This window comes from Triticum aestivum, chromosome 3A (assembly GCF_018294505.1).
Source record: "Triticum aestivum cultivar Chinese Spring chromosome 3A, IWGSC CS RefSeq v2.1, whole genome shotgun sequence".
Classification (NCBI taxonomy): Eukaryota; Viridiplantae; Streptophyta; class Magnoliopsida; order Poales; family Poaceae; genus Triticum; species Triticum aestivum.
The window spans coordinates 701,341,749-701,356,612 of record NC_057800.1 but is presented as its reverse complement, the minus strand read 5'-3'; the positions used below and the strand labels follow the sequence as shown (position 1 = coordinate 701,356,612).

At 43.4% G+C, this 14,864-nt stretch overlaps 1 pseudogene; it reads right to left on the bottom strand.

The window, feature by feature from the left end:
- Positions 1–9,788: 9,788 nt before the first annotated feature.
- Positions 9,789–11,197, bottom strand: LOC123063343 (probable jasmonic acid carboxyl methyltransferase 2; annotated as a pseudogene).
- Between the last annotated feature and the right edge of the window lie 3,667 nt (positions 11,198–14,864).

Below are 14,864 nucleotides of genomic sequence, written 5' to 3'. Positions count from 1 at the left end.
GCGGGGGAGGGTGCGGTGGGTCGTCGGCGGCGGTGGAGCGGGGGAGGGTGCGGGGGCCGTCGGCGGCGGCATGGGTCGGGGCAGCGGGGGGAATTAGCTAGGGGGCGAGGGAGAGGGATGAAGGGGATCTGGCGAGAGGGAGGGAATTAGCTAGGGGGAATCTTACTAATGGCGCACCAGCGGTCGGTGCGCCATTAGTAATCTTTTTTTTACATAGCAATGACGCACCGGGCAGAGGTGCGCCATTAGTAATCTTCTTTTTACATAGCAATGTCGCACCAGGCATAGGTGCGCCATTAGTAATCTTTTTTTATATATAGCAATGGCGCACCAGCCAGAGATGCGCCATAAGTAAATTTTTTTTGTTGCATGTAATAATTTTTTAGAAAATGAATATGAATATGAACAGTAATATTTTTTTATAAAAACAGTAATAATTGTTGTTTAACAACAATTGTAGTCTACACTTTTTTATTATTATTTTTTTTAAATGAAGAGGGGAGAGGAGGCGCGGGTGGGATCGAGATCGAGATTGAGTGTCCTCATGAATATTCAATATTTTATCATATTGAATATGAAAAAATATCATCAAATTTGAAAAAATATTCATGAATTCAAAAAGTGCCCATGAAATTTAAAAATATTCATGATATCAAAAAGTGCCCACGATATTTAACAATATTCATGATATCAAAATATATACTAATGGCACACTTCTACAGGGTGCGCCATTAGTAGTTTAAACTAGTAATGGCGCACTGTGAGGCGGTGCGCCATTAGTAGTTTTGCAAAAAAAAAAATCAGTATTGGCGCACTCCCTGTCTGGTGCGCCATTACTAGTTAGAACTAGTAATGGCGCACTTCGGTAGGATGCGCCATTAGTATGTATGTAAAAATGAAAAAAATTATCACTAGTGGCGCACCTGTTTTCTGGTGCGCCATTAGTGTCTTCCACACTAATGGCGCATCACCAACTGGTGCGCCATTAGTATATAGTAGTGGCGCACTGCCTCCCTGGTGCGCCATTAGTGTCAATCCTATCTATAGCCCTTTTCCTAGTAGTGATGAATGAAACCAAAAAAACCTTTAGATGTTGAACAAGTTGAACGGAAGAAAACAACGAGGATGCACAAAGTTGAAAATACTCTGTTAGAAAAGTGGAACAAGGATCATTACAAGAACCCTGTAGGTTGAAAAACATGAGAAAAGGGTTGCAATGGACAAGAAGTACATCCAAACACTCCGGTAGAAACGAGATGTACAAGGAACGATAAGGATCAATCACTATGACACTCCGGTTAAAACAAGATAGAGAAGGAATAAGATTGACATAATTTGGGCAGCACTCCGACTGAAAAGGAAGGAATTGAAGATGATCTTGGCAAAACAAGATGATGGGTCGAAGATAGCGACATCACAATGCCTCCGGATGAAGGAATAAAAGGTAGATCGTCGGAACAAAAGAACGGAGAATAAAACACCATCTTCTAACTCAAATGAGCTTGAAAAGCATCTTGAAGAGAAAGGTCGAATGGAATTGTTGAAAAAAACAACAACGAAAGAATAAACTTGAAATGGGCTTAAAGAATACATCTTCAATTATGAGGTGACAACCTGCGACTCACGGGAAAAAGAATTGGATTGATATGAACAAGGAGACGAGAAAATATTTCACCGGGAGGGTAGATAGAGAACTTGGATCATATATTATCACCATTAATAGGAACAATCCTTAGGGAAGGCTTTAGGTGAAATATAACCCAAGATAACTCCAACGAAGAGGTTGATGGATTTAAAATATCTCATTCTTAACAACATGTGAATCATGAAACATGAACTCAAATTATCAAGAATGACATAATACCACCTCTAATGATATGGAAGAAAGGAATTGCACTCCAGATTGCAAGATGAAGAAACTTAAGCTCCTCAGGAAAGAATGTAGATGAACACTTCAAAAAGGAATATAAATCCTTGATGAACCATCATGAAAGAACTTTCATTAAGAACTCCGGTAACAAAAGAAATGATCAAACAGAAGGAAAGAGAGGTCGAAAACACAAGGTGAAATCCTTGCAATGATTTAGATGGAGCTACGCGACGAGATAATTGAGAGAGCTTGGAACTCCGGGAAAAGAAAGATGAGCACTTGAAACCAAGAATTTAATCATCGTGAACAAACTCCGGAAGAAAAGATTAACATATGGATGAAACAAGAATAAGAATTACATTATGCATAACCTTCACCAATTTAATTGATGACAAGCAACGGATTTGGCATACTACTTATTCTCGTAGAAAGGATTAAGATAGATATAGCGCAAACTTGAGAAGGTCTTCAATGAACCGCCGGTAGGATTGAAACAACGAATGAATTGATATGATAAACAAAGGAAGAGGAACTCTTGAACGAACCACCGTAAGAATTGAAAATGAACGAAGAGAAGATAAAGAAACACCGGGAAGAATTATAAAATGAACGAAGATGCTTGAGAGGATTTAGATACATGAGAACGAAGAGATCACGAGCCGATTAGAGATCACTTGAACGAAACACCGGTAAGATTGGAGAATGATAACTAAAAGCTGAGAATGAATAAACCTGAATTGATGGACTCCAGATAGGTGAAAGGAATTCTCACAATCAAAACAATTATGAGAGAATTGCGGCAAGCTAGCATCATGAATCTTGAAGAGAATGGAGCAAGATTGAGAAAAAATCTTCTTCAGCCTTCAAAATCTAAGAATTACGACGAGAAACACCAACAATAATTGTAGAGGCACTCCGGAAGAATCAAAAGCGAAGAGATTGAGCCAACGATGAAAAGGATTTAAACCGATCTTGGAGAAAGACATTTGATTGATGATAATTCATTCTTACGTCAAACTTAAAAAGATTTGATAATCGCTCCGGGAAAATAAGAAGAGTCAGGTAAGATCCTGGAAAAAGACATGTGGGTTAGGGCCCACTGAGAAGAAACACCTTAGAAGGATTACTTGAAAGGGAGAATACACCAGTTAGAAAAAAATGGCTTGAATGAGATAACAACCTCGGAATAGGTTTGAACGGATCTTGAAGGAAAAGACGAGGCTTCCGAGATATCTTCAGCACTCCGGAATAATTGAATAGCAAGAAATGAATGAATATGATGAGCACCGGTATGATAAAACTTCTGAAACGAGGAAAGGATATGATCAACACCAAAAGCTTGAATTGAATCCACCAGAGAAGAAAAGAATGGAGAAAGAAGAACGAGTAGAGCATCTTCATGAGAAACACCGGGTAAAAACATGAAGGAAAAAGAATGGAGAGACTTCCATCAATAAAATGGATACTTGAATAAGAAATCTGGTTCCTTGAAGAAAAGGGTGGGAGGGAGGGAAAACAAAGGCAATTTGGGACGAATGAAATGAACACCGTTGAAAAGAACTGAGATTGGATCTTGCAAATGTTGAAGTGATCAGATCCACTTGAAGAGAAACACGCCGGTAGAGAAGGAATTTAGATGACAATCTCGATGATCAAGAAGGATTTGTATTCACATAGAAATATGAGAACACCGCTTGGAAAAGGTATGGAATCAACATTTGACTTCGAAGCAACTCAAATACCACAATCCAAAACAAAACAAAGGATTGGCTTGCAAAATAAGCCAGAACAAACATATGATAGAGATTTTGTTCGAAGTTTTCGTGGTGGGGCCTACACGGGCTCGATCGTACAGCACCATCATGTACAAGGCAGTGCACATGACATACGAAGCATCCCCGAGTTGGCATAGCCAAGGACTCTTTAAGACACAACGAGACCACTATAAACCAACCGTGGATAGGCGGACCACTAGACGTCGAACCCCAATTTCATATCATACATCTGTCGGAAAGATGTCCTAAGAGCTACTTGAATTCCCACTTATAAACTCCTGAAACTTTCCGGTTATGCAATCAGGTGTTGGGGATACAGGGGAAGCATAATATCTCACCCAAAACTAGCAAATCCTACATCCAGCTATATCCATCCTTCAACACATAACCAAGAAACCTTCGGAAATTGTTTACCTCAACCTTCGAAAAGCATCCGTTATACGAGTTATGGCAATACTCCCGAACTCCCGCCCCAGTACTGGGTGGCGTTGAGGTTATCTCACCAACAACTGCATAAAAGAGATTTTCGATGTCGGCAAAACTAAACTCAGGTATTCCAGAACTGCAACGATAAAACTGTGACGACAACACCTCGGAGCTCAACTCCCCGGGACACTGCCACAACCCCTAAATGTCAGCAGGCACCAAGAACAATGTTCTCATCACAAAACCATCGGAACGACTCCAAGATACCCGTGTGATCCTAAATTTTTTTAAGTGAAATTTGAGAAGAGAAGAGTCAAAACTCTACGTCAGGATGCCTCACCAGAGCGACGAAGGGACTGAGGAATAAAAAGAATCCTACTCTCCGATATATATAATCCTAAATGACTCAAAACATTTTTCTAGACTCAACAACGCCAACGATTCGATCAAGCAGGGGGCTCCTAAGGTCGGGGAAGGCTCTGATTACCAACTTGTAACGCCCTGGATGCGGCTATATCTCCCACGTGTCGAATCACGACTTAGAGGCATAACCGCATTGAAAGCAATGTCGCAAGTGAGGTAATCTTCGCAAACAACCCATGTAATACAATAAGGGAAAAGATATATAGTTGGCTTACGCTCGCCACTTCACACAATTACATGAATAAAGCATTACATCATCCAAATACACTCAAGGTCCGACTACGGAACCAAAATAAAAGAAGACTACCCCAAATGCTACACAGATCCCCGATCGTCCCGACTGGGCTCCACTACTGATCAACTAGACCGAAACAACACAAAGGACAAGATCTTCATCGAGCTCCTCCTTGAGCTTGGTTGCGTCACCTGCTCGGTTACATCAGCACCTGCAAACTGGTTCTGGAAGTATCTGTGAGTCACGGGGACTCAGCACTCTCACACCCTCACGATCAAGACTATTTAAGCTTATGGGTAAGGTAAAGCTATGAGGTGGAGTTGCAGCAAGCGACTAGCATATATGGTGGCTAACAACGCAAATGAGAGCGACAAGAGAAAGCAAAAGCACGATCGAGAATCTATGATCAAGAAGTGATCCTAGAGCAACCTACGTCAAGCATAACTCCAACACCGTGTTCACTTCCCGGACCCCGACGAGAAGAGACCATCACGGTTACACACGCGGCTGATGTGTTTTAGTTAAGTTCAACTTCAGGTTTTCTACAACCGGACATTAACAAATTCCCATCTGCCCATAACCGCGGGCACGGCTTTCGAAAGTTCAAATCCCTGCAAGGGAGTCCCAACTTAGCCCATCACAAGCTCTCACGGTCAACGAAGGATATTCCTTCTAGCGGGAAGGCCCGATCAGACTCGGAATCCCGGTTACAAGACATCTCGACAATGGTAAAACAAGTCCAGCAAGACCGCCCGATGCGCCGACATCCTGATGGGAGCTGCACATATCTCGTTCTCAGGGCAACACCGGATAAGCAATCCGTACAACTAAAACTAGCCCTCGAGTTTCCCCGAGGTGGTGCTGCAAGGGGCTCTAGTTTGGACCAACACTTAGACAAGCATTGGCCCGGGGGTTTAAAATAAAGATGACCCTTGGGCTGGCCTAACCCAAGGGAAAAAAGGCTAGGTGGAAAATGGTAAAACCAATGTTGGGCCTTGCTGGAGGAGTTTTATTCAAAGCGAACTGTCAAGGGGTTCCCATTATAACCCAACCGCGTAAGGAACGCAAAATCCGGGAACATAACACCGATATGACGGATACTAGGGCGGCAAGAGTGGAACAAAACACCAGGCATAAGGCCGAGCCTTCCACCCTTTACCAAGTATATAGACGCATTAATTAAATAAGAGATATTGTGATATCCCAATAAAATATCCATGTTCCAAACATGGAACAAGCTCCAATCTTCACCTGCAACTAACAATGCTATAAGAGTGGCTGAGCAAAGCGGTAACATAGCCAAACAACGGTTTGCTAGGACACGATGGGTTAGAGGCTTGGTTCAACAATATGGGTGGCATGATAAGCAAGTGGTAGGTATCGCAGCACAGGCATAGCAAAAGAGCGAGCAACTAGCAAGAAAAGATAGAAGTGATTTTGAGGGTATGGTCATCTTGCATGAGATCCCGCAAGGAAGAAGAACGAGTCCATGAAGAAGACAAACGGATGTAGTTGGACGAATCCTCACAAACGCGGCGTTATCGGAACCAACCCGAAGAAGCAACACCGGGAAGAAGCACAGAACATAGTAAACAACCACCACATAAGCATGGCATGATGCACAACCAAGTATGATGCATGTCCGGTTTAAATATGCATGGCATGGCAAGGGGCACAAACAAAACTACAAGTTAAGTGGAGCTCAATATGCAACGAGTTGCATATTGACGGAACACCACATCAATTATTTAGTTCTCTCTTGGTTAGGTACTCAACAATATTAAATGTTGGTTAACATGGCAAGAGGTGTAGCATAACAAACTATACCATCTACACAATTTAAATAGGGCCGGATATAATAAACAACAAAACCGGTAAATCCCCATATGCAATTATCAATTTGGTGCAACAACAATTTTAACCAATCTTGAAGTTGTTATCATGATGTGGATGACATGAACAAGTTTATGCAATTTTTATTAAAAGTTGACAAGAGCATTATGAAGCATTTTGTCATCGTGGTGAAAACGAAAAGGGGTGCCACGGCAACGATAACGGTAACGGTGCCACGGCAACGTTCCGGTTCCGGTAACTCGATTGAGATACCGCTGCAAAGGAGAAGTATGCGGATGCGTGTAAAAGATGGTGGGGCGCTCTCGGATACCGGGTGTCCCATGAGTAGATGGCATGGAAGCGAGAGACACTACAGACATGGTGCAGACAAAAGGTTGCAACTCATACATCACACAACATTCATCCACGACGGTCGTCTCGATGTTATACCTTTGAAGCGTGCGTTATCGGAGGGGTTCACTTGTCGAAGGGGAAGTAGTTGTCACGGGGTCGTCATGGGAAGTAGCGGTTCACGCGACGGTAGTTGAACTTGACATTTGCGTTACACGGGTCTTCGGCGACGGTCGTCGTACATAGTTCTGAGTGGTACTTGACGATTTCGGAGAGGGCGGAAGATGAACTTGGCGGTTCTCGTTGACCTAGTACTTGGCGTTATCTCCGGTTCGGTGATCGTTTTAGGCGTGGAACGTCGAGGTCTCCGGCCGTAGTGGTACTTGGTGAATCCCGAAACGGTCTTGGCGTCTTCGCGCGTAGGGGTACTTGTCCGTTTACTCCACGGTCTTAGCGGATCCACGCGATGGTAGTGGTACTCGCGAAGAGGTACTCGGCGGTCGTCGTGTAGACGTTCTGTGAAGAGGAACTTGCCGGTCGAATTCAAATCGAAGCAAAACCATGGAGGCCTCGGGTGGGCAGCAGCAAGGCAGGCTACAACACATGTCCGTGGCCCATGGAGAGGTCGAGCAGGACGCCGAGGAGGGCAGCAGAGGCGACGGACGGAGCAGAGGGGCCAAGACCATAGCGCAAGGAGGAGAAGCAGGGCCAGGTGCGTGTCGGGGCGAGGAGCTCCTGGTCGCAGTGGCGCGGCGCCGGAGCATGGGCTCACCGGCCAGAGCGGCACGCGGCCACGGAGGATAGGGAGGACGCGGCGGGACGGCGGACAAGCGACAAGGTGGAGGCCAAGGGGCCTCATTGGAGGTAGAGGTCACCGGCGGGGTTGCGCGGTAGCGCTCGGCGTCCCTGGCGATGCGGCGCTGGAGACGAACCCGAGAAGGAGAAGGGATGGACGGAGCTCGATGGGGCGACGTGCGGGCGCCGGACCACGGGCTTCGGGCGCGAGGAGGCGCCATGGAGGAAGGAGGCCAGGGCGACAAGAGGAGAAGGACGAGGGAATCGGGCTCGAGGCCATGGCGAAGAGGAAGCGAGCTTCTGGCGCTAGCTGCGGGGTGCTGTGCGGGCTTGCGGCGGCGTTGGGAGGAAACGAGGGAGACTGAGGCGATGGGATCGGGAGAGAGCGAGGAGATCGAGCGCAGAGCCTCTCCCTGGCGGCGTGAGGAACGAGCAGGGAATCGGGAGAGGACAGAGTATCGAGCGGGAGGAGGAAAGGGATCGGGCACGCTCTCCTTGTGGCGGCGCGAGGGGAGAAGCTCCCTGGCGCTAGGGTTAGCTGTAGGTGGGGGCTGGGCCTTAGAGGCCAGCGCTGGGGTGGGCCTAGGGAGGCCCAAGTGGGCTGCGGCTGGCCTGAGGTGTAGCTGGGCCTAAATGGCCTGTTGGGCACCCTCTCTCCCACTCAAAAGAGAAAAAAACAGAGATAAGGAAGAGAAGAAAGAGAGGATAGGGGACGAAGTTGGAGGCGCGGATAATTTTCCCGGACTCACAAAAATGTGCTTGTTCCAGGAAAATAGGAAAGGCCATGATTGAGAGATCTAAATTCAAATCCATTTGAATTTGATTCAAATGGTTTGAATAAGTTCAAGGTAATGAAGAGTCCAAAAGTATTCGGATTTTTAGTGGAGCTCCGGAAAAAGATGAAAGAATTTATGGGCGAAGTTTGAGGAGCAAACTCGAAGAAGAAAAGACATGTAATTATAGGCAAGTGTTTTCATGGGTGATTCCGAAAATGGAATATTTAATATAGCTCCCTACTATCGGGAGGATATGTTATAAAGAGAAGTCATCCTTCCCTCGATTTAAATGGATCGAAGATCCATTCGATTTATTTAAAAGAGTTTTGAAATGGTTGCAAAAATAATGGCATGATGACATGATGCAATGCACATGATGCAAAGATGAAATGCAACGGACCAAACAAAACACACAACGAAAACCCGGAAACCCTAGAAGGCATCTGAAGCTCCGGTCTAGGGGCGTTACAAGGGTTCTGGTTGATGTGTGTCTTAAGGTGTTATTTTAGTATGAACTCTAGGGCTGTTTGTGACGCTTAAGGGAATAGCCTAATAGATCGATCAGAAAGAATAACTTTGATGTGGTTTTGTACCATACAATAATCTCTTTGTTTGTTCTCTGCTATTAGTGACTTTGGAGTGACTCTTTGTTGCACGTTGAGGGATTGTTATATGATCTAATTATGTTATCATTGTTGAGAGAACTTGCACTAGTGAAAGTATGAACCCTAGTCCTTGTTTCTAAGCATTGGAATATCGTTTTCGCTCACTTTTGTTGCTAGTTACCTTGCTGTTTTTATATTTTCAGGTTACAAAAATCTATATCTATCATCCATATTGCACTTGTATCACCATCTCTTCGCCGAACTAGTGCACCTATACAATCTACCATTGTATTGTGTTTGTTGGGGACACAAGAGACTCTTTGTTATTCGGTTGCGGGGTTGTTTGAGAGAGACCATCTTCATCCTACGCCTCCCACGGATACAAATCTCTGCACTTGGAGGCCCAACAACGTCTATAAGAAGAAGGTTGCGTAGTAGACATCAGTTAGGAAACTTTAACCATCTTTGATCAACGAGCTAGTCAAGTAGAGGCTCGCTAGGGACACAATATTTTTCTATGTATTCACACATGTATTTAGGTTTCCGATCAATACAATTCTAGCATGAATAATAAACATTTATCATAAATAAGGAAATATAAAATAACAACTTTATTATTGCCTCTAGGGCATATTTCCTTCACGAACTCTCTGTCTTCATGGCACCACCACAGAGAACTAGAGTAACATGTGTGCCCGGTCATGCCTTCTTGAGGGATACCGCTAGCATTGGTCGTGGGCTTTTGGCAAGATCGACTTGCAAGCTGCCTTCCAAGATCCAGCGTCGTTCCAAGGTCCTCACGAATTCATCCATGACTTCTCCAAAATGATGGACTATTATCGGCTCAAATATGGCTTTGGTCACGCTAGCAAACCTGCTTGGGACCACAAGTGCGCTGTCCAGACCGACAAAAGGATTGTTCACCTGCATCTCAGTGATTGAAAATGAGCCTTCATCTTGGATGATCTCCCTCAGCTCTTTGTTGGAAGGTTCATACACAGGCAAATAGAAAGAGTTAAACTTTGCTTTGTCAATTACACCCTGTTAAAAGCATGCCAAAAGATTTGGTGGTCAAATACTCGGTGTTTGTTAGCAAATTATAAACGTACTATACTAGAAAAACCATACCTTTGAGACCATGATGCTTAGAATCTGAGCTATGAATTCCCAGAGGGGAGAGAATTCGGGGGTGATTACATCAGAATCCCTCCCTGCAAGAGAAACAACCATCCGGCCTCCTGGGACCATTTCTTTCACCCTCAGCTCGAGGAAACGTGTAAAATCTTTCCTGAACTGTTGTGCATAAGCCTGAAGGACCATTGGGCGCCTTTCAAGCCTGGTATGCTCGTCAATGTCATACGCCGGGATCTGGTTCATTGTCAGACCTTCAGGAGCCTGTAAAGGTAAATAAGGTTCTGCTTGCGGAATTAACAAGTAAAGCACCAAATCGAGCAGTTTTAAACTCACACCTTCGAGAGCCAATGCAGGCTGTTGGACGAGCAGACAAGATGCAAGGAACCACTAGTGAAGAGCCTCTCGTGAAATGACCCCGGTAAAACCCCAGTCATGACAATAGACTTGTTGCTTCAACGTAGCGTGACCAAGCTCTTCAGCACCATGTTGAAGTCGTTGTCAGGCAGGTCGTTGAGGAGCACAGACACTTCGGGAGGTGGCTGTAAGAACTGGTGGTAGTGATTGTGGATGGCCTCTACGGCAATCAACACTAGCGCTATCGCGTTTGGGCCAGAGGAGCACCCTAGGTCGGCAATCACCATCTTTGTGGGCAACAACGTGCTAGTGCTGGGGCATAAATCAAGGATAGCCGTTTCTATCAGGGGCTTCATTCTCTTCTGCTCACCATTCTGTAATCGAGATCGAGGTGCAGTTATTCAGAAAATGTGATCCTTATAAGATTCTCGTTCTTCTTTAAAATGTTCCCAACCATGTGTGAAGAAATTCTTGACGGAATTGTCGATGGAAGCCAGGTGTCAACAACATAGTGAGTTAATCTGGAGGAAAAAAAATATATATACCTGAACAAAGGAGTTGCGAGCATAGCTTGTTTCCCCTTGTCCTTGATTCATATGCACCGTCAACATGGACGCCATTGCCAGCTTCTTGGAGCAGGACTAACCTCAGTCACCTCCAGATTAAAACTATGTGAAGGAACCAGTTTATAGTAGCTAGCCAGAAAGGCCTGGCTCGCATATATATACCCGATCATGATCGCACACTGCAGAATAATTGTCGCTTTAATGAGATCCGATTTTTTGGAAACAGTCACGCCACGGAAAATTTGCCGCTTTAGTGAGATCCAATTTTAGGGAATAGCTGACACCTTTTAATGACTTTCTGATCGCGTGTTGTCGAATTGTTGGCACTTTAATGAGCTCCGGTTTTACAAGTATTTGTCTGATGTCGTGATAAATGACTTTCCTGTCATGCGCCCCGAAATTATTTACAATTTAATGAGATCCGATTTTGTAGGAAATTTTTCTATGGTGTGATCTAAGGTTGGTCGAAATGGGATATTATAAGTGGTATCATGCATGCCAACTAGACTTTTTAAATGATGTGGCACACAATTAAATAAGGAAATAGAGGACATGGTATCATATAATGATATTGTATCATATTAAATATTTATACTATTTTGTGTCATGCATCACAATTAATAAGGCAATCTAAGATACTAACTTATGATACTATGCATTACGGAAGTAGTATCATATACTAGTATCACATACATGATACTAGTATGTGATACTCCCCATTACAATCAGCTTAAATAGCTGATTGCATGCTGCGGAATAATTGCTGCTTTAATGAGATTTAATTTTTTAGAAACGGTCAAGCCAGCGGAATAATTCCCGCTTTTAATGAGATCCAATTTTAGGGAATAGCTAACACCTTTTATTGACTTTTTGATCGCGTGCCGTGAATTGTTGGTGCTTTAATGAACTCCGATTTTACAACGTATTTTTTCTAATGTCGTAATTCATGACTTTCATGTCATGCGCCCCAAAATTATTTATGGTTTAATGGGATCGGATTTGGTAGCAAATTTCCTATGGTGCGATAAATAGCCGATCGCACGCTGTGGAATAATTGCAGCTTTAATGAGATACGATTTTTTGGAAACAGTCACGACGCAGAATAATTGCGGCTTTAATGTGATCCAATTTTAGGGAATAGCTGACACCTTTGAATGAATTTTGGATCGGCGTCTCAAAATTATTATGCTTTAATGGGATCCAATTTTGTTGTAATTTTTTATATGGTGCAATAAATCTATATCTATATCTATACCTACTAATAAAGCAAGGTGTGTTTCTCTAAATTTTTCATCCATTCACCGCTAAAATATATTAGAATTTTTTTCTATTCAAGGTGGTACTAAATTTTGGGGCGTTCGACCGCTAGAAAATAAAAAGCGCTTCCATCTAAAATTTTGTCGCTTGGGCCGATAGCTTGCGCACAGCCTTTCTGAGGAAAAGGAAAAATTAATGCCGTGGTGGTGTCGAACTCACGACCTCATGGGTACGCACCGTACAACCAGGCCAAGCGCGCTAGCTTTGTTCTGTGTCCAAAAAAGAAGTAGGCCGTCGTCTCTATTTCTGCTCAATCCGTCTAGCCCAGTTGGGCCTCCACATGCGCACCAGCCCCCAATCAAACCAGAACCGGGACTAAAGGCCCTCCATGTGGCCGGTCCACCTTTAGTCCCGGTTGGTAACACCAACCGGTACTAAAGGAAATTTTCTGATTTTTTTTAAATTTTTTTATTTTCAAATTTCTGAATTATTTTAACCTCTAACCTCTAATCTCCCCTCATCACTGCTCAATTTAATCTCTAATCACCCCTCATCATTCCAAATCATCTAACTTCCCGGACGGTCACCCATCCTCCCACTCCCCCAGCCTGAGCACGCTTAACTTCCGGATTCTATTCTCCCTCGTTTTCAAGTCTGCACTCGTTGTTTTCCTGACAATAGTAAGATGTCAATCCTATTAACCCTCAGGAGTTTAGCTTGAGCATGAAGTCACACATTTCACTGTTTGAGTTTGAAACTATTGTTCTAAAAAACAATAATTTTTTTAGGAACACTAATATTTCTTGAATAAGTAGTTTGACCATTGTTTGACCACAGTTTGACCATAGTTTGACCAGATTTGACCAAAATTCAAAAAAACAGAAATAATTATTTAATAACACTAATATTCTTGAATAATTATTTAGTAACACTAATACTTCTTGAATAAGTAGTTTGACCATAGTTTGACCAGATTTAATGAAAAAATAAAAAAACTAAAATTTGAGCATAACTTTTTTCCTTTTGGAATTTGAGGATTCTACAAATTTGCAAACAGGCCGTAGGCGGTCTCCATCGGATGTAACTTTTTGAGTAGAAGATTTTTCATATAAAAAACTTTTTAATCCGAGTTCGTATGCAAAAGTTATGCCCATTTTACAAATTCCAGAGAGATTTTGTAAATAAAGTCGAAATTCATATTTGTAAATTTTACCAACAACTAGACCACATATCACATGGGAAACTTATTTTATTTTATTTTTTTGACATTTCCATCATTTTCTTTTGTTTTTTCTAAAACTGAAAAGGCGGTCCAGGGGGGGGTGGGGAGTTTGAAAATGGGACCTTTAGTACTGGTTCGTGCCATGAACCGGTACTAATGCCTCAAAGCCCATTAGTCCTGGTTGGTGGCACCAACCGGGACTAAAGGTCTAACCTTTAGTACCGGTTGGTGCCACCAACCGGGACTAATGGGCATCGCACCTTTTAGTCCCGGTTCGTGGCACGAACCGGGACTAAAGGGCCTAGGTGAACCGGGACTAATGCCTTAGCCGCACGAACCGGGATAAATGCACCCATTGGTCCCGGTTCTGGACTGAACCGGGACTAATGGGCTTATCCGGCCTGGACCAAAGCCCCATTTTCTACTAGTGTCTCTTGAGTGCACTTGCATGTTTTCTTAAAAAAAAAGGGTGCGCTTGAATGTTGGCATGTTTTTTTTGCGGGGAGTACATGTTGGCATGTTGGCCATCTCCTACCTTTCTTTGCCTATACTCAGCACCCATGGACAACTCTTATTTCTTTTGTTTTTGGTTTTTCTTACCTTTTTTGCATGATGTTTAGTTATCCAGCATATTTAATCACTTCAACTCATAGCTCGCTCCCCCTCCTGTCACTCCTACTGCATGGATTTGCTCTTGCCTCCCTTCTCTTGCGAGGAAATAAATCACGCCTAGGGTTCTTGTCTGCCAACACCAACGCTCCTTCCCGCCGTTTGCCGCCTTCCGCAACGAAGTGCTGGAACCGTGACGTGCACATACATATGAACGAGGTGTGCCTGCAACTATCATATTCTATATTTGAATTATGTTATATGTCAATTCAAATGTGAAGGAGACAGGTACTATGTGAGGACCCAAACTTTGAACTTTAGATCGATCGAGAAAGGAAAAACAATGCATGAGTGGCCTTCGTTTAAAAACGATGTGGTAGAAAGCAATGTGCAACTTGAAGGACATGATCGATTGAGGATTTTGCTATCAGTCTATGGATAATATGGGGTCACAGAAGTATGAAATTCTTGAAAACCAGAAGGCCAAGTTTTTTGATGCGAAATTGACACTTGAGAAGAGAAGGCCCGACAACGGATAACATCCATCACAAGGCAACAATGCAGACGCATCAAATGTTACATTTGCAAAGATGCAACAAAGAAGAAACAAGCGGGACAAGCACGTATTGCATT